The following is a 20,479-nucleotide window of genomic DNA, read 5'->3' on the forward strand; positions in this document are numbered from 1 at the left end:
GATAACAATAACTATGTTTAAGATCTAATAAAATTAAGTTATTTATTAAATGAAAAGTTCTATACAATAAAAGAGAGATCGAGTTGGAAAAAAAAAAAGGAAAAGGGGATATAGAAAACATTAGAGAACGATGTAACTCCCGTTAAAAAATTATAATATTATTTTTATACGAAAATGTTATCATGTGAATATTTTTTTTAAAACAATCATTTTAAATGGACACAAAAGGTTTGATATAAAATAAGTTATTTATTCTTAATAATATTAAATATTGTGATAATTAATGAATATTAAATAAAATAAATTTTAATTATTTTTTATTAATTCTTTTTTATTATCAAACATTTTTTAATAAAGATTATGGAAATGTTAACACTTAACACATACACAAAAGTTTGTAAAATTTAGCAATTGACTTTTCAAAATCGTAAGCCAAATCAATATTATTATCCGTCGCATTAGAGGTGTAGCTGAGTTAGATTAGAGTAAATTTAAGAGTAGTTTAATTTTCCGAGTCAGTTTTAAGATATGAACTTAGGAATAATAGCCTAAAAAATGACTAAATTAGATCGACTTTTCCTAATATTTAAATTACATTTTAATTTTGTTGCAGTGAGTGTGAAGAAAACTTTACATTATTATATTATAATATTCATTCACTTAAATAACTTTCAGCGAGTTAGAAAATTAGTAATTTTGGCTTACAATACACAATGAATTGTTTATGTACAAATTCTTTTATGCTGACGATACGGTATATGGAAATTATTTTTTTAAATTATAAATATGCTTTTAATATATACAAATAAAGTAATAACGATTTAGAAACTAAAAATAAAATTAATAAATATTCTATAATAAATAAATCAAAATAACTTAGTTAATTGAAAAAGTTTTATTATTTATATTTATATATAATGAGAATTGCCTTTTGTAATTACTATTTTTTCTCAAATTTTGCTTTTATTATTTTTCATATCTATATCTATACTTATATATTATTATAAGAAAAAGTATAAAAAAATATAAATCAGCCAATTTTTTAAATAATTCTATTTAATAATTAATTTTAATTTTTTTAAATTCAAAATTTGAAGAATTAAGAGCTAACTAAGTAAATCCTAATTAAAAACGGTAGAAACCTTTTCTTTTCTCTCTCACTCCCATAGCCGCACACAGAAACCATTCCCCTTCTCTTCCTTTCCCACTTTCATAGTCACGCCGTCCACACTCCTTTTCAATTGGCGCAGCCACGGTGACACCCTACAGCCGCCTCTCTTCCGCCGCGAAGGAAATCAGAAATAGCTCCAGAAGCAATGCTACCAGCAACCACCGTCCAACAGCGTGGACATCCTGCTCTCACACCGCAGCCACCTCTGCACACCGTTGCCATCATGGCTTCCTCCACCATCGCAGCAACCACCGACGACACAGCAGCTTCCGTCTAGACGTGTACTCCGACCAATCAACCGCGTCTCTTCTCCAGCGACCTAGATTTTTTTCCCTTCCCATCTTAGAGTTTTAGTTTAACTTGTGTTTTTTATTATTAATGTTTCTTTTGGATATTTTTAATCGATATTGTTTTGAGAATTAAATTTTTATGGTGTTAAATATTTCTTTTTGAGAGAACTAGTAGTTTTTTTATGCCTATGAAGTACTCTATATTGTATATTTAGTTTCATTTCTACTTTTGGATAACACATGATGCATGTCTTTCACCTTCTCCACTTTTAAGTCCTTTTGATGTTTTTGGTATAGTTGAACCATATGTAGTTAGTAATGATGAGGGTTTATTGAAACCTTTAGGAGTTGATGTCTTTAATAAGAAGAAAAAAAAAAGGCAAAAAAATAGTTGTTATTAGGAGAAGGTGGTTTTGCCTTTATTTACAAAGGAAGCCTAACAAGATAATATTATAGTCCAGATCCTGAAAAAGAAGGAACAATGTACAAAAAAAATTCAGATAACTATCAAGTTAGTGAAGAGTCAGATAGATCCATGAGCATAAAAACATGTTTAGTGCATTAGAGAGTGTGAAAAATAAAAATCTTGCTAGAAGCACTACCAGTGAGCATGAATTTTTAATTAAATAATGGCCTTGATCCCATTAAGTTTGTCTTAGCCTCAATGCCAATTCTATTGACAATTTTATTGTGTTTGTTATATTATATTCGGAAGTTGGTATTTTAAACTTCAGAAGCAAAACGAATGAAGTTTGTATCCTGTTATGGAATTAATCTTTTCATGTTGCTACTTATGTCATTTGTTTTCTTCTTATTTTGTTGTTATTAAATTAGTTTAGAGAGTTCTTTTTTAAAAGTTACCAAGCTATCATGCAAATAATGATGACTATCACTTATATGAACACAAGAATATAAACGTAAGTTTTTCTTCTTCAAAACTATTGGACATTTAAGAAGCAAGTACAAATAGATTATAGAAGCAATTTCGGATGGTTTATCTTAAACTATTATATATTTGTATATGAAAATTTCAAAATACAAGATTAATAAAAAAGAATTTCATGGTAGAAAATAAGATTGATTATACTACATTGTTAGTGTGATAGCTTCAAAAGTAAAACCAACATAACATGTTGCTTGGAAAGGTGGTGAAGGAATTTAGAGGTGTTAGTGTGATAGCTTCAAAAGTAAAATCAACATGACATGTTGCTTGGAAAGGTGGTGAAGGAATTTAGAGGCATCCACAACTGTAACACAAGCAAACTCAGAAAATATATAAAGTAACATATATTTACTATGAAAAAGGAACATCCTAGTATTTGACAGAAGTAACATCCACTTAGATCTTTACAAAATTAATTAGGTACCTACACAGAGAAACATGACGAGTAGGATTTAAATAAAAAAGGCCATGCAATTCTTAAAGAAATACAGTCATTCACAACTGTAACACAAGAAAATTCGAAAAATATATAAAGTAACATCCATTTAGTATGAAAAATGAACATCCTAATGTTTAACAAAAGTAACTCCACTTAGATCTATGCAAAAACAACCAAGTGCCTACACAGAGAAACATATCGAGTAGGATTTAAAAAAAAGGTCAAGCGATTCTTAAAGAAATACAGACATCATAACTGCAACACATGAAAATTCAAAAAATATATAAAGTAACATTCATTTATTATGCAAAAGGAACATCCTGATACTCAACAGACGTAACATTCTGATACTCAACAGACGTAACATCCACTTAGATCTTTGTAAAACAATCAGGTATCTAAACAGAGAAATATGCCGAATAACATTTAAAAAAAAGAAAAATGTATCCAAAGTGTCTCAAATGGTGACAGCATCTCATGTATACATTATCATAAATTTTTTGCATATCTTTTTTTTTCCTGTAGTATGACCTTGAAAACTTCATGTCTTCTGCAATGGATGGCGAAAAAGGGAAAAAGAAAGAGATGGATAAGTTTCATAGCCGAATCCACGTGTGGGTGTGTCTTGATGGTGGCACGCAATGATCGGCGACGAGGCTTTTCAGCAACACAAATCAAGTGATTTTGTAATCTGTAAAAATTTTTGGATAAGGTTTCACACAAGCAAAATTTCAATGTAATTCCACAGAAATATATATAATAATCATACATTGTTGCCATAAAAAATTTACTGGAATCTACCAATTTAGGTAAGAAACAATAGTATTAAAAATAAGTGACATACACTTTTTGAATGGGATAGAGTTTTAAATTTTTTTTTACACAAAACTATCCATATCTAATGACAGCAACATCTAATATCTAGTTATATGCAATTCCTGTTCATGCTATAACTTTAAATGCGCATATTCAGATCATACACTTAAAACCTCTAAATTTAATTAATATTACAACATTTAGCAATTCAGAAAAATTAAATCACCTATAGAACACACCTTAGATGAATATGTACAAAAATAGTCAAATAAATTTTAACTATTTTGCCGTAAAATGCAACATCTCCAAACTCAGTAAAGAATCAACCCACATACATAGTAAAACGAACATACTTTTGATGTGAATAGAAACATCTAAAAATCGGCAAAAAAAAAGGTTTCTGATTTATCATCTTTAGATAATTGAATTAATTGTAATTATGTAGTTAGATTTCAAACCATACATATAACATACAACCCAGTTGAACATGTACAAGTAGAGACAACAAATTACTGTTATTCCCAATAAATTTTAAAACCATCCGCATACATGTTTAACTTCACATCCATGTTTTTAGTAATTAAAAACTAACAATGCAAAAAATAAATTGACTCTTGTACTATATTTAAGACCAAACTTAAATTAAACCAAAATTAATCTAAATTTAATCTGATTTTGGCATTGAAAATCCAAACCACCTTTACAAAACAAAAAGTCTAAAACAAATTAAATCATCAACTTTTTGGAATTGGAAAGAACAAAATTTTCTTTTAAAAAAAGCTATACAATCTATAATATCAATAACATCCAATCTATAATCACATCTAATTCAACATTATTAAACACAAACCAAAGAAAAAAATTTTCAATTACTTTTTTCCTCCAATATAGGGTTTGAAAAAAAGAAACAGATACATATTCAAACACAGTAAAAATAGAGATAGGAGACTCACGGTGGGAGGGTAGCAGCACAGTGGCGAAGAGTGCCGCAAGGAGAAAGGTCAGTGACGATGGTGGGCATAGACGTCACTCAGAACGCGCGCGGAAGCGGCGGGTCGATCGGCGCGGTGTTGGCGAGGATGCAGAGGTGGATTGACGTGGTGGCAGCGACATTGAACAGAACGCAACTCACGACTGGCAGCGATGGTGGTATTAATCTTTTGTGTTAATTAAAATATAGACATGTATATGCTGACCCCATATGCCAATAATAATAATAATTTCTACGGATCTGACATTTTAAATTTTTAGGATCCTTTGTAATCCAGCCTATTTAAAATGATTTTTGAAATCTCAAAAAACTCACTAAACTTTTGAAAGGTGAGAGGGGTGAGTATGGTATACGATTACCCATTCAAACTAAAACTGAACTAATTAAATTGATTCTAAAACCAATGGGTAATCGGGTCCAACCCGAACTAAACTAACAACTCTTTCTAGTAATTGGTTCGGGTAAGGTTCTGGGGTTGTGAAATTCGAACAAACCCATAAACCCGACCATATATTAATTGAAAGATTATTTTTTTAAAAAATTATTTCTATTGCACTTTTTGTATTTAACTTATAATATATTTGGTGTTTAACATGTTTGGATTTTAATGTGTTTAGTGTTTAATATGTTTAGATTTTAATATATTTAGTTTTTAATGTATTTAGTGTTTAACATATTTGAATTATTTCTATTGATGTTACATGTTTATTATACTTATATAATTTTAAAATAAAAAATTTCATTTTTTTATGAATTTCTGTTTCATTGAGTACCCAATTACTCGAACCAAACTAATCCGTTCTTAATCGATTTGGTTTGATTTGGGTACATACACAAAAAAATATTAATTCAAACCAAATCGAACCAATTATAATTGACGTGGCGGAAATTGGCGAGTTAAGAATTTATCAATAGAAATACGTTGCAAGTACAGTCCTTAACCAGCCGAGAATCCGCTTATCAATTTAAAAGGGGTTGTCACAATATTGAAATTAAAATACTGGGAGTATGAATCACAGGTCGTCTCCCAACGAGTTACAGAGAAATGTGCTATTTTATCAATCAGATGTTTTAAAAAATGGTCGAGTTGATAACAGGAAATTAAATTAGAGAATTTAATTAATCTTAAATAAAAGCCTTGACTGGGAGTAGATTAGTTGGAAGCCCTATTCTTGTTGAAGTACTCTCAAGATTAATTAATAATTGGAAGTTGCTCTGCTTAGTTATCCCTTACTAGGTAAAAGAAAGTCAAGCAAGTTGGAAACTGTTTCTAGTCACAAGTCCTAGTCCTCTCTCTTGGGAAGGACTAGTGTCAGTAATTAGAGGGTGATCCAACAAATAACCCAAATATAATCTCTCTCTTGAGTGGTTCAACTCAAGGGTTCCTTTCAATCATCTCCCAATCAAGTTATGGAACTACTCACTCATCATAATTATAAACTTCATAGAATTAATGGGGAAAATAAAAAAAGACATGATGAATAATAATGAAAGGGATTAATTGAAAATAAAAATAGTCTATATTAATAACTCATGCAAATAATCCAATGTCAACTCTAGGGGAATTAAGAATATGGAAGAATAAATGAAAAGTAAATAACAGAATATAATGACTAGTATCGGAGGTAGACTCTTCTCAAAAGCTAAAGCCAAAATCTTCAAAATCCTAACTATGAGTGTTCAAGTGAGTAAAACCTAGGGGAGGAGCAATTTCAGATCTAGAAACTAAAAATTATGCAGAATAAATATTGTCCTCTGTCTCTGCATGTTCCCTGGCTCTAATCTGTGTTTCTGGGCCAAAAACTGGGTTGAAATCTGGCCCAGAAACTCTGCCAGCGACTTCTGAAATTCTGCAGATCGTGCACGTCAGGCGGCCGCGTCATCCATGCGTTCGCGTCACTCGGAGTTTCTCGTACCACACGTGTGCGTCGTCCATGCATTCGCGTCGTTCATGCAGCTTCCAATCCGCGCGGTTGCGTTAGGCACGCGAGCGCGTCACTGTTATTTCTTCTATCTCGCGCGGTCACGTCAACCATGCGACCGCGTGACTTATCGCTGGTTATCTCCTCAATTCTTTGTGTTACTTCCATTTTTGCATGCTTCCTTTCCAATCTCCACTTCATTCTTGCCCTATAAAGCCTGAAACACTTAACATACAGATCACGGCATCGAATGGAATAAAGGAGAATTAAAATACCTAATTAAAAGTCTCTAGGAAGTAAGTTTTCAATCATGTAATAATTTTAGGAAAGAACATGTAAAAACTCATGCAATGCAATGCAACCTATATATGTGAATGCAACTATATGATTCTTGTCCACTTGATCAAGAGTGAATAAGCTCTTCAAAACAATTACAAATCAAGTTTCACTAATTCAATTCTCATACAGTAAGAACAGATAAAAATGCAAAAAGGTATCTCATGAAAGCAGAGAACATAGAATTTTAAGCATTGAACCCTCACTGATGATGTATGCATACTCTAGTCTCTCTAGTGTATAGGGTAAGCACTCTATCCTTCTCTAATCATACTCCCTAATTTTTGTTCTTCTCCTAACCAATCAACAACATTTAATATACTAATGCAATATCATGAGGTCTTTTCAAGGTTGTAATGGGGCCAAGATAAAGGTAAGAATACATATATGGTTAAGTGAGCTTATAAATTGAATCTTTAATTAACCCAAACTTTAACATAACCTATATATATTTTATATAACTTTGGAGTTCGTACCTAACTACCCAGAATTCTCTTTCACATTCCATACTCATGTATCAACTTTTTATTTTAATTTTATCATACATGCATTGATCTTTGGATTCCTAACTCAGCATTGGGGTAATTTTTGTCCCCTTATTTATTTATTGAATAATTTTGTTTTTTTTAACATAAACATAAAAATAAACATAGCTAATCAATGCACGTAGATTTTTTATTCTTATAGTTTCACATGAGTAGGTGTCCAAATTTCCATTATATTATCATGACACATTCCCTTGTTATCCTTTGTCCCCACAATTTTCCATACTTAATTAGCACTCACAATTCTATCTTAAGCTAACCAAAGATTCAAATTGGGATATATAATTATTTTTCCGCTTAAGGCTAGTAATGTGGTAAATTACAGAACAAATGGGATTTAAAGGCTCAAAGTGGCTAACAAAGGTAATTAAAAGGGTATGCTTAATTTGGATAAGTGAGCTAAACAATTAATGGCCTCAATCATATGCAGCATATAAATATATTAAACATTGGACATATAGGATGGGGCAAAATATAGATTACAATCATAGAGAAGTAAACACACAAGAATAAAACAATTATGGTTAAATAATGTAACCATGCATAAACGCTCAAATCTCACAGGTTGTGTGTTCTTTAGCTCAAAAATCATGTTCCAAATACAACTTCAAGCAAATTTAACATAAAAGTTTTAATTAAAATTAGTGAAATTTTTTTTCCAAAAAATAGAGTCTTAGAAGAAACTTATTGTTTTTTTTTCAATCAAATAGAACATGTATGCAACTAATCTATTACTATGCAATTTATCCTATTCTACAAAAGAAAAACTAACTAAATATCCTAATTTATTAGTGTTTAGGGAAGAGAAATTACCTCTGAAAGTCAGGTACTGACCGACCTCCCCACACTTAAGGATTTGTCCTCGGTGCCATCTGTCAGGAATAATGGTGGGCTGGTGGCAGTATCTCCACAGTCATGGTTCCCTGTGCTGGTGAAGGAAGTGGAGTCCGGAGTGCCTGGGTCCTCGTCAGGTCTGTGGTTTCCTGTGAGTAGCTCCTTGAGGTATTTGAAATGGCAGTGATTGCGGCGCTCTCGGAGCTTTGCTTTTTTTTCTTGTTGGTCCAACTGCTTCAGTATTTGATGCAGCAGCTGACTAGTAGATGGTGGAGGAACTGTAGCATCCTCTGTGGACTGGCTGGTAGTGGCAAGTAGTGGCCCGAGATATCTCCTGTTAGGGACGTACTGATCATCCCGTGGAAGTATGGCTTTGGTGTCTCCAGCTCTGTAGGGGACTCCAGCTGCTGAGACAAGATCAAAGGCCAAGGCGGAGAAAGGTAGGTTGCCCGTGATTTGCACGTGCCCCATAGCATTCCGAATATGTCTCGGTAAATTTAGAGGCTGGTCTGTGAGGATGCACCATAGTAAAACGGCCATGTCTGCGGTGAAGGAGGACTCATGAGTGCTCAGAAAGACGTAATGGAACATAATCTGTGCCCATACGTGAGCCTCTAAGGTAAGTGCGGAAGCCGAGATTCCCTTAGGACGGGAACGATGGTACCCGAAGATCCATTTGCTACCAGGTTGAGCGATAACTCTGAGAACAGTGTCCCAGTCAAAGTTGTACGCCTGGCGCTTGATTGCAGCTTTCTGAAAAGCATCCAATCCTTCCGGAGCAAGGGAAAGATCTAAGGCTCACTGAATGGCTTCTTCTATAATGGGGACTTACTTCTGACGGACAAAGATAGACTGCAGGGTTGGTAGGTGGAAGTTGGAGTAGAACTCGACTACCCAAGAAAGATTGACCTGCCTCGGCTGTCTCTGTAGGAAACCCCATTGTCTTCGTTCAATTTGTGGCTCAACAAAAGTATCAATATTGGGCGGGAGGATAAGAAGGTATTCGTTGTTGTAGTTCTGTTATGTCAGGATAGGGAACATCTGCTCACAGTAGCGATTGTGAAATCGCGCAATGTCCTTTGCTGGGAAGGCTCTCTCATTTTCATCAACCTTTATAATCCTTTTAGTTCTTTTTGTTGAGGGCTTGACTGCAGTTGAAGAAGGCTCTGCCACTAATGTTATTTTTGTTTCTTTCCTTGCTGTTGATTTGGGAGTAGCTTTCTCTTTGCCTTTCTTGGTGGCCATCCTGAAAGGAAGCGAGGAAAGACATTAGCATTCAAGGGTTATAGCAAGGAAAAGAATAGGAAGGGTGGTAATCAATGCACAGGTATGGATAATGATGTGAACACATGGTCATGACTACATGTGACAAATCAACAATGGAAATATAGCAAGTGCATGTGAGGAAAAATTGAATGCAAAGTGTTTATTGGCATGCCGGCAAAGGGCATGAGTAGCATAGATCAAGCATTCAATGTCCAAATTAGATTACCAAGTTTCTCAAGTTAATAATATGTTTGTAAAAACAATTATATTCAAATAATAAAGTAGAAAAGGGGTTTTGTGAAAAGCAGGCATTTAGAGTAGTGGATTTAAAAGAAATCTAAGAATAGTGCAAAATGCCATATGGACGTTTTCACAAACACATATCATGCATGTTAAATAAGGTATGAAAAATATTAATTGGAACATGCAAGTATCCCTATAAAAATAATATATAATGGTTTAAACAAATCCCAAACAATCCATAGGCAATATGTAAAAATAATGACCCAAATAAAATTCTAACACCAATAGGAGGAATAAGAAAAGAAAAAGAAAAAAGAAAACATGGTTAAAGAAGGTAGAAGAGAAAGAAAAAGAAAACATGAGAAGAAAAAGAAGAAAGAAAAAGTAAGGAGGGAAGAAGAGAGAAGAAAAATCTTAATAATGGTGGTGGGAGATGGGGGGTGAAAGAGAGAAAGAAGGGGGGAAAGATGGAAGGGGGGAAGAGAAATAAGATTACGGGGGAAAGAAATAAGATAAACAGTCTGACAGATTTGAACGAGCTGGGCGGCGCAAACGACGCGATCGCGTGGGGCACGCTGTCGCGTGGAAAGCCCTTAAGTGAGGTGACGCGGACGCGTCAGTCACGCAGACGCGTCAGTCACGCAGACGCGTCAGTCACGCGGACGCGTGACGTGATTTGTGCTAGTGGCGCGAGGGCAGCTTCACGCTCGCACAACTCTCTGTTTAATTTATGTTTTGCCAAAATTTAGGGTGGTGCGGTCGCGTGGGTGACGCGATCGCGTGGATGGCCATCTTGAGAAAACGGAGCGGACGCGTGGGGCATGCGTTCGCGTGAAAGGGCCTGTGCGATTAGCACACGTGTAGCCCAGCTCCAGCACAACTTTCGGCCATTTACCCGTGTTACGTCGAATTGCAGGGCCACGCGTTTGCGTGGGTGACGCGGATGCATGGTGAGGCCAAATTGCAAATGACACGTTTGCGTCATCCACGCGGTCGCGTGGATCAAATTGTGCCTAAGGCACGCCTTCAGCCACATTTCGGCGCAACTCTCTATTCAATCTTTTTATTTCCAATGCCCAAACGACGCGAACGCGTCGGTGATGCTGGCGCGTCACGTGCTTTTTCTCGCTCTCTCTTTTTTTTTTTATGCAAATGCAGTATGCAGATGAAGTGCAAGATAAAGGCAGTAGTATGGAGAAAAGTTATAGAAGAGGGGAGATAAGGAGAAGAAGGGGAACGATCATACCGTGGTGGGTTGTCTCCCACCTAGCACTTTGCTTTAACGTCTTTAAGTTGGACGCTTCAGCAGCTCAGTTTTCTGTTGTGAGTGGATCCTTCAAGAGGAAGATATCTAACTCCTTATTTTTCGTCACCTTCTTACCATGATAGAGCTTCAAACAATGTCCATTAACCTTGATGAGTTCAGAGCTTGAAGGGTGACTTAGGTGAAAAACTCCATAGGGCTCAGCCTTCTCGACTCTATATGGACCTTCCCACCTTGATCGCAGCTTGCTTGGCATGAGCCTCTGTCTGGATTTGTAAAGGAGAACTAAATCTCCAGGTTGGAACTCTTTCCTCTTGATGTGTTGATCATGTACAGCTTTCATTTTCTCCTTGTATAGCCTTGAGTTCTCATAAGCTTCTAGGTGAAGGCTCTCTAATTCTTGCAATTGCAACTTCCTTTCAGCTCTGGCCTTCTCAAATCCCATGTTGCATTCCTTTACTGCCCAAAAAGCTTTGTGCTCCACTTCAACTGGAAGATGACAGGCCTTTCCATAGACTAAGCGAAAAGGACTCATCCCAATGGGTGTCTTGTACGCTGTTCTGTATGCCCAAAGTGCATCTTGCAGCCTGGTGCTCCAGTCTCTTCTATGAGATTTGACTATCTTCTGCAATATGCACTTTATCTCTCTGTTAGACACCTCGGCTTGCCTATTAGTCTGAGGATGATAGGCAGTTGCTACTTTATAAATGATCTCATGCTTCTTCAGTAATCATGTTAGTCTCCTATTACAAAAATGGGTGCCTTGATCGCTCACGATTGCTCGTGGTAATCCAAAGCGACAAATAATGTGGTTTCTAACAAAGGAAACAACAGTGTTAGCATCATCAGTACGGGTAGGAATTGCTTCCACCCATTTAGAGACATAATCTACAGCTAACAGTATATAAAGGTAGCCATTAGAATTTGGAAATGGACCCATGAAGTCAATGCCCCAAACATCAAAAATTTCACAGAAAAGCATAATTTGCTGAGGCATTTCATCCCTCTGGGATATATTACCAAACCTTTGGCATGGGGGACAAGATTTACAAAATTCAGCAGCGCCTTTAAAAAGAGTGGGCCACCAGAATCCACAGTCTAAGATTTTTCTAGCTGTTCTTTGAGGGCCAAAATGTCCTCCACTCTCAGATGAGTGACATGCCTCTAAAATGGACTGGAATTCTGATTGAGGCACACACCTTCTAATTACCTGGTCAGCGCCACATCTCCATAAATATGGGTCATCCCATATATAATATTTAAACTCGATTTTCAGCTTGTCTCTCTGGTGCTTAGTAAAATTCGGAGGAAAAGTGCGGCTAACTAGATAATTAGCGACAGGTGCATACCAAGGGATTACTTCAGATACTGCTTGTAGGTTATCAAATGGAAAATTATCAGCTATAGGAGTGGAGTCATCTTTAATGTGCTCAAGGCGACTCAAGTGCTTTGCCACTAGATTCTGGTTACCACTTCAATCCCTTATTTCTAAATCAAATTCTTGTAGTAGCAGTATCTAACGTATAAGCCTTGGTTTGGATTCCTTTTTAGCTAATAAATACTTTAGAGCTGCATGGTCGGAATACACTACTACCTTAGCACCAAGTAAATAGGCTCGGAATTTATCCAGAGCAAAAATAATAGCAAAAAGCTCTTTTTTAGTAGTAGTGTAGTTAGACTGAGCAGTGTCTAAAGTCTTAGATGCATAAGAAATGACAAAAGGATCCTTACCTTCACGTTGAGCCACCGCTGCTCCTACTGCATGGTTGGAAGCATCGCACATGATTTCGAATGGCTGGATCCAGTCAGGTCCTCTCACAATTGGAGCTTGAGTCAGGGCAGTCTTCAGCTTATCAAACGCTTGTTTGCAATCCTTACTGAACTAGAACTCGATATCTTTCTACAGTAACCTGGATAGGGGAAGTGCTACCTTACTAAAGTCCTTAATGAATCTCCTGTAAAAACCTGCATGTCCAAGGAACAAGCAGACTTCCCTCACGGAGGAGGGGTAAGGTAAACTAGAAATAACATCCACCTTTGCTGGATCTACAAAGATGCCAGTATTAGACACAACATGTCCTAGTATAATTCCTTGTCTTACCATAAAATGACATTTTTCAAAATTCAATACAAAGTTTGTACTGACACATCTGTCTAGTACTCTAGATAAATTATCCAAGCAAAGGCTAAAAGAATCACCATAAACGCTAAAATCATCCATAAAAACTTCCATACAGTCCTCAAGAAGGTCAGAGAAAAGACTCATCATGCACCTTTAGAAAGTAGCTGGTGCATTGCACAAGCCAAAGGGCATTTTCTTGTAAGCATAAGTCCTAAAATGACATGTAAAGATAGTCTTTTCCTGATCTTCAGGAGCTATATGAATCTGGAAATAGCCTGTGTAACCATCTAAAAAAGCAATAATGTGATTTACCTGACAGGCGATCCAACATTTGATCAATGAATGGAAGAGGGTAGTGATCCTTACGAGTGGCTTGGTTGAGACGCCTATAATCAATGCATACCCTCCAGGCGTTCTGTACTCTGGTTGCTATGAGCTTTCCATGCTCATTCTTCACTGTAGTGACTCCAGACTTCTTGGTCACCACTTGTATTGGGCTCACCCATTCGCTGTCTGAAATGGGATAGATGATATCTGCCTCTAATAGTCTGGTCACTTCCTTCTTGACAACCTCTAAGATAGTGGGATTCAGTCTTCTTTGGGGTTGACGAACGGGTCTTGCTCCTTCTTCTAAAAATATTTTGTGCTCACAAACTTGAGGGTCGATGCTTACTGTGTCTGCCAAACTCCACCCAATTGCTTTCTTGTGCCTCCTCAGCATACTAAGTAACTGTTCTTCCTGTTCAGAAGTGAGGTCCCATGCAATGATAACTGGAAACCTCTGCTTGTCCTTGAGGTAAGCATATTTGAGGTGTGGAGGGAGGGGTTTCAATTCTAACTTCTGTTCATGGTCAGGCTCTGGATTGTCTGGAGCTGGTGGCAGTGGTAGAGTACTTTCATTGTCCTCAGAATTCCCCACACTCGGACCTTGTCCTATGTACTTTTTTTCAAACTCTTCCTGGTAAACTTCAGCTATAGTCTCATCTATGATGTCACATTGGAAGATAGAATGATCTTCTGGAGGATGCTTCATGACTCCATTCAGATTGAAGCTTACTACTCGGCCGTCTATTTCAAAAGAGTATGTTCCTGCAAAAGCATCTAATTTGAACTTCGAGGTCTTCAAGAAAGGTCTTCTGAGTAGGATTGATGATGGTTTCTCCGAGTCATTTTGGGGCATCTCCAGGATGTAAAAATTAATGGGGAAAGTGAGACCTTTAATACCCACTAATACATCTTCAGCAACTCCAGTCACTGTAATAATACTTTTATCTGCTAACACAAAACAAGCTGCCGACCTTTTTAAGGGAGGGAGCCTCAAAACATCATATACAGATAAAGGCATTATACTAACACATGCTCCTAAATCACACATGCAGTCAGAAAATATCACACCTCCAATGGTACAGTTAACCATGCAAGGACCTGGGTCACTACATTTTTCAGGTATATTTCCCATTAAAGCAGATGTAGAACTACCTAAAGGAATAATTTCTAATTTATTAATTTTGTCTTTATGTATGCATAAATCCTTTAGAAACTTTGCGTATTTAGGTATCTATTGAATAACATCAAAAAGGGGAACAGTTACCTCAATCTTTTTGAATATTTCTACCATTTTGGGATCAGGTTCTAACTGCTTTCTGGGCTTCCTTGAAAGTTGCAGAAATGGAATATGATTGGCGTTTTCTACAGTGTCTGCACCCTTTGGTGCTTCTTCCTGTGATCTAGCATCTTCTTCCTCAGCCATGTCATGTATACCCTTTTCTTTCTCAACATCTTCTATTTCCACTACCTCTTTAGTTGTGGCGTGTTCAGGTAGGTTTGGCTCTTCCTGATTGCTCTCTTGCAATGTGGTTCCAGACCTTAGGGTGATGGTATTAATGCCACCCTTTGGATTGGGAATGGTTGAGAGGGGAGTCCACCAGAGCTTGAGGACTGGTTGTTGGAGTTGTTCATTGATCCAATCTGTGAGACAAGGGCTTGCAAAGTAGAAGTCAGACCATTCAGAGTGGCAGTAAAGTTGTTTTCCATGGCTTGTTGTCTCCGATCAATAGATTATAGTAACTCATCATTAGGAGATGAAGAGGGATATGTGATCTGAGAGGTCTGCTGAGATGCTTGAGGCTGTCTTAGATGAGGTGCTCTGTAGGCCTAATTCTGATTCTACTGCCTGAAGTTGTTATTGTTATTCCACCTCTGATTTCCATTATTATCTCTGCCTCCTCTGTTATGATTATCCCTCCAACCCTGGTTAGAATTATCTCTCCAGCCTTGGTTAGAGTTATCCTGCCATCCATGGTTATAGCTGCCACCTTGATTGTATCCTTGATTGGGGCGGTCACAGAAGTTATGAGTGGCTGCTACAGTGTGGTCTTTCGATTGAAGTTGAGGACACTCATCAGTGTAATGACTGTAATCTGCACAGATTCCACATACTCTATGTGGAACCAACTGCTGGCTGTGCTGTGGTGGAGAAGGCTGAACTTGCTGAGGCTATTGTTGACTTAGCTGCATCTGCTTTAGCAAGTTAGTCATTTCATATAAGCTCTGAGTTATAGCAGCAGTCTCTTTGCTAGAGGATACCTCTGGAACAGCTCTTGACTGACTTTGATTCTGCTTGTGATTCCTGGTAGATTCGCTAAGTCGCTGATCAATTGCCATGCTTCTTCCGTAGTCTTGTACTTTTTCATAGACCCATTGCTAGCATCTTCCAATGTGGTCCTATCTTGAGATTTCATGCCCTGTGTAAAGTAGCCGAGCAACACTATTTTGTCAATCATATGGTGTGGACGTGCTTCTAGAAGATTATTGAAGCGTTCCAAGTATTCATAGAGAGTTTTAGATTCATCCTGAACGATCATGGACATGTCTTTCCTCAGTTTATCGGCAACTTCAGCTGGAAAGAATTTCTCCAGAAATTTTCTTCTAAGCGTATCACAGTTGGAAACAGTTGTTTCGGGTTGAGTGTAGTACCACTCTCTTGCCTTTCCCTCAAGAGAAAATGGAAAAGCTTTTAACAGAATGGAGATTTCATCAGTGCCATCACGCTTAACAGTAGAATAGGCAGTCTGAAAATTCCAAAGGTGCTTGATAGGCTCTTGAGCAGGTAAGCCATGAAACTTGGGCATCAAGTTGAGTATCGAAGACTTTATTTCGAAATCCATAGCCACTGCTGGGTGGTGTGGTTGTAATGGTTGGAGTATAAAATCAGGGGCTCCTTCCTCCTGGATAGTGACTCTCCTGGGTGCTGTCATGTCACCTGCACGTCAATCAACTGGATCAGTAGAGAGGGAGCTTGCTTCTTTCTTAAATGACGTTTCAGGTTCGTCCTCAGAGAGGAATCGCCGACGCCGAGCTTGCCTTATACGTGAAAGAGTTCTTTCAATCTCAGGGTCAAATACTGGCAAGCTTGGATCAAGAAGTGAACGCGTCATTTAACGAAAGAAACGTACAGCTCATAGTGACAAAATAAAAAGAAAAAATTGCAATTAAATAAATGCCAATCAATAAATTAGCACACTGTTGCAACTCCCCGGCAACGGCGCCAAAAATTGACGTGGCGGAAATTGGCGAGTTAAGAATTTATTAATAGAAATACATTGCAAGTACAGTCCTTAACCAGCCGAGAATCCGCTTATCAATTTAAAAGGGGTTGTCACAATATTGAAATTAAAATACTGGGAGTATGAATTCCAGGTCGTCTCCCAATGAGTTGCAGAGAAATGTGCTATTTTATCAATCAGATGTTTTCAAAAATGGTTGAGTTGATAACAGGAAATTAAATTAGAGAATTTAATTAATCTTAAATAAAAGCCTTGACTGGGAGTAGATTAGTTGGAAGCCCTATTCTTGTTGAAGTACTCTCAAGATTAATTAATAATTGGAAGTTGCTCTACTTAGTTATCCCTTACTAGGTAAAGGAAAGTCAAACAAGTTGGAAAGCTGTTTCTAGTCACATGTCCTAGTCCTCTCTCTTGGGAAGGACTAGTGTCAATGATTAGAGGGTGATCCAACAAATAACCCAATTATAATCTCTCTCTTGAGTGGTTCAACTCAAGGGTTCCTTTCAATCATCTCCCAATCAAGTTATGGAACTACTCACTCATCATAATTATAAACTTCACAGAATTAATGGGGAAAATAAAAGAAGACATGATGAATAATAATGAAAGGGATTAATTGAAAATAAAAATAGTCTATATTAATAACTCATGCAAATAATCCAATGTCAACTCTAGGGGAATTAAGAATATAGAAGAATAAATGAAAAGTAAATAACAGAATATAATGACTAGTACCGGAGGTAGACTCTTCTCAAAAGCTAAAGCCAAAATCTTCAAAATCCTAACTATGAGTGTTCAAGTGAGTAAAACCTAGAGGAGGAGCAATTTCAGATCTAGAAACTAAAAATTATGCTAAATGAATGTTGTCCTCTGTCTCTGCATATTCTCTGGCTCTAATCTGTGTTTCTGGGCCGAAAACTGGGTTGAAATCCAGCCCAAAAACTCTGCCAGCGACTTCTGAAATTCTGCAGATCGCGCACGTCACGTGGCCGCGTCATCCACGCGTTCACGTCACTCGGCGTTTCTCGTACCACGCGTGTGCGTCGTCCACGCATTCGCGTCGTTCATGCAGCTTCCAATCCGCGCGGTTGTGTCAGGCACGCGAGCGCGTCACTGTTATTTCTTTTATCTTGCGCGGTCGCGTCAGCCATGCGACCGCATGACTTCTCGCTGGTTATCTCCTCAATTATTTGTGTTCCTTCCATTTTGCATGCTTCCTTTCCAATCTCCACTTCATTCTTGCCCTATAAAGCCTGAAACACTTAACATACAGATCACGACATCGAATGGAATAAAGAAGAATTAAAATACCTAATTAAAAGTCTCTAGGAAGTAAGTTTTCAATCATGTAATAATTTTTGGAAGGAAATATAAATGCATGCTAATTATATGAATAAGTGGGTAAAGATCATGATAAAACCACACAATTAAACACACTGTAAACCATAAAATAGTGGTTTATCAATAATTCAATTGGTTCGATTCTAATTTCACCTTAAACCCAAACCAACTCGATCTATACTCAACCCTAGGTGAGACTCCCTCACCTCAAAATAAGATAACTTAAGTCATCTATATAAGGAGAGTCGTTTTTTCAAATATAATCAACTCTACCTTACATACTTATTCCCTATCTCTCTAGAGTGTCGGAATATTTTTACAAATACCAACTACATTCTAAGGACCATCCACATCATTCTGCCGCACCAACTGATAACTGATACATCATTCATCGAACAAGTGATTTCCTAATGTTTTTTATTTTTAATATTTGTGATTTTTTTATTCTTAATGTTTGCGATTTTTTTAAATATTATTAATATTTAGTTGTATTTAATTTTATTTTTAATATTTTTTATTTGGATCAAATTAAATTTAAATGTTAAATTTATGTAAAATATTAGAGACAAAATTAGAAATTTTTATGATAATTTTGATAAAAATTAAAGACGTTAGGAGAAAACTGAATAAATCAAAACATTAAAAATAAAGTTTAATAGAATTAAACCAATATTTTTGAAAAAAAATAATAGATGTTAAAGACAAAAAAAAGTACTTCATTCATAATAATAATAATAATAATAATAATAATAATAATTATAATAATAATATAATATACTGATTGTGGTTATACTAACCGAAAAATATAACCTACAAATTGAATTTGAGCTGAAAAAGTAAGTGACAGTTTAACCCCAAATTCAGTTGAATAAATTTTGGGTCTGATGAATTATCCCATAACAATACATGTTTTTGTAAGTTTTTTAATAATTACTAAATAGTTTTTATCTAATTTTAATTACAAATTAATCCGTTATATATTATTTAATTATAAAATCTATTTTTTATTTTATAATCATTATTTTATCATTCATCTATCATATTTATTAATAATAAAAACTAAAACAATAACAAATTAGATCTTCTATTAATCGTAATAAATATTTTGTAATTTTAATCGATCATAATTTTATCATGATCCGTTACATACGTATTAGATTAGAAAAATCGTGTTTGTTAGAAATTCAATCGATTGGAATTGATACACAATCAATTGAATTTTGCAAGACATATAGGGTTTTTCTTATTCAATCGATTGGTCATATTACCCAATCGATTGAAATCATCAAAGCAACATGGGTTTAGTCAATTCAATTGATTAGTTTTGTTACCCATTTGATTGACTTACGTTATTAGAATGATATATGAAAGTTTAATCGATTGAAGTTTGTACGTGACTAGGGGTGGCAAATGGGCCTAAACCCGCCGGGCCGGCCCACGTAACCCGCCAAAAAAGGCGGGCTGAGCTGAAAAATTGGGACCGCCAAATAGCAAAAGCCCGCTTAACCCGCACCGCTTAAACCGCGGGCTTTGGCGGGCCGGGACGGACTTTCCCGCCGGGCTTAGTATTTTTTAGCAAGGGGTATTTTTACAATTTTTTTACCAAAATCTAACTTCTCCCAACCCAACTTACAAGAGAATGAAAATGAAAATTGAGTGTTTTGGATTATGTTTATTTTGTTTTAGAGACAATATTTATAATTATGTTTTGGATTATGTTTATTTTGCTTTGGGAACAATATTTATAATTATGTTTTGGATGAAAACTTAGTTTATAATTATGTTAAATCGTGTTTGTTAGAAATTCAATCGATTGGAATTGATACACAATCGATTGAATTTTGCAAGGCACATGGGGTTTTTCTTATTCAATCGATTGGTCATATTACCCAATCGATTGAAATCATCAAAGCAATCTGGGTTTAGTTAATTCATTCGATTGGTTCTATTACCCAATCGATTGACTTACGCTATTAGAATGATATATGAAAGTTTAATCGATTGGTATGATAATACAATCGATTGAAGTTTGTAGACAACTAATGGTATTTTTCAATTCAATCGATTTAAATGTGACGTGAATAATGTTTTTTCCTACATTCAATCAATTGGTATGATAATAATAATAATAACAACTCTCTAGCTTTGATGGCACTAATTGGTATTTTCTGATTTTATTGTTGATGTTACTCAATCGATTGAAGGTTTCAAAGCAATATGAGGTCTCACAATTCAATCGATTGGTTGTGTTACCCGATCGATTTAAGCCTTCAAAGCAATATGAATTTTCACAATTCAATCGATTGGTTGTGTTATCCAATCGATTGAATTGTGCACTACGTTATATGTTATGCCGTTCTCAATTTTTCTACTCGTGGTTATAAATTATT

The sequence above is a fragment of the Arachis duranensis genome, chromosome 10, assembly GCF_000817695.3.
Source record: "Arachis duranensis cultivar V14167 chromosome 10, aradu.V14167.gnm2.J7QH, whole genome shotgun sequence".
Classification (NCBI taxonomy): Eukaryota; Viridiplantae; Streptophyta; class Magnoliopsida; order Fabales; family Fabaceae; genus Arachis; species Arachis duranensis.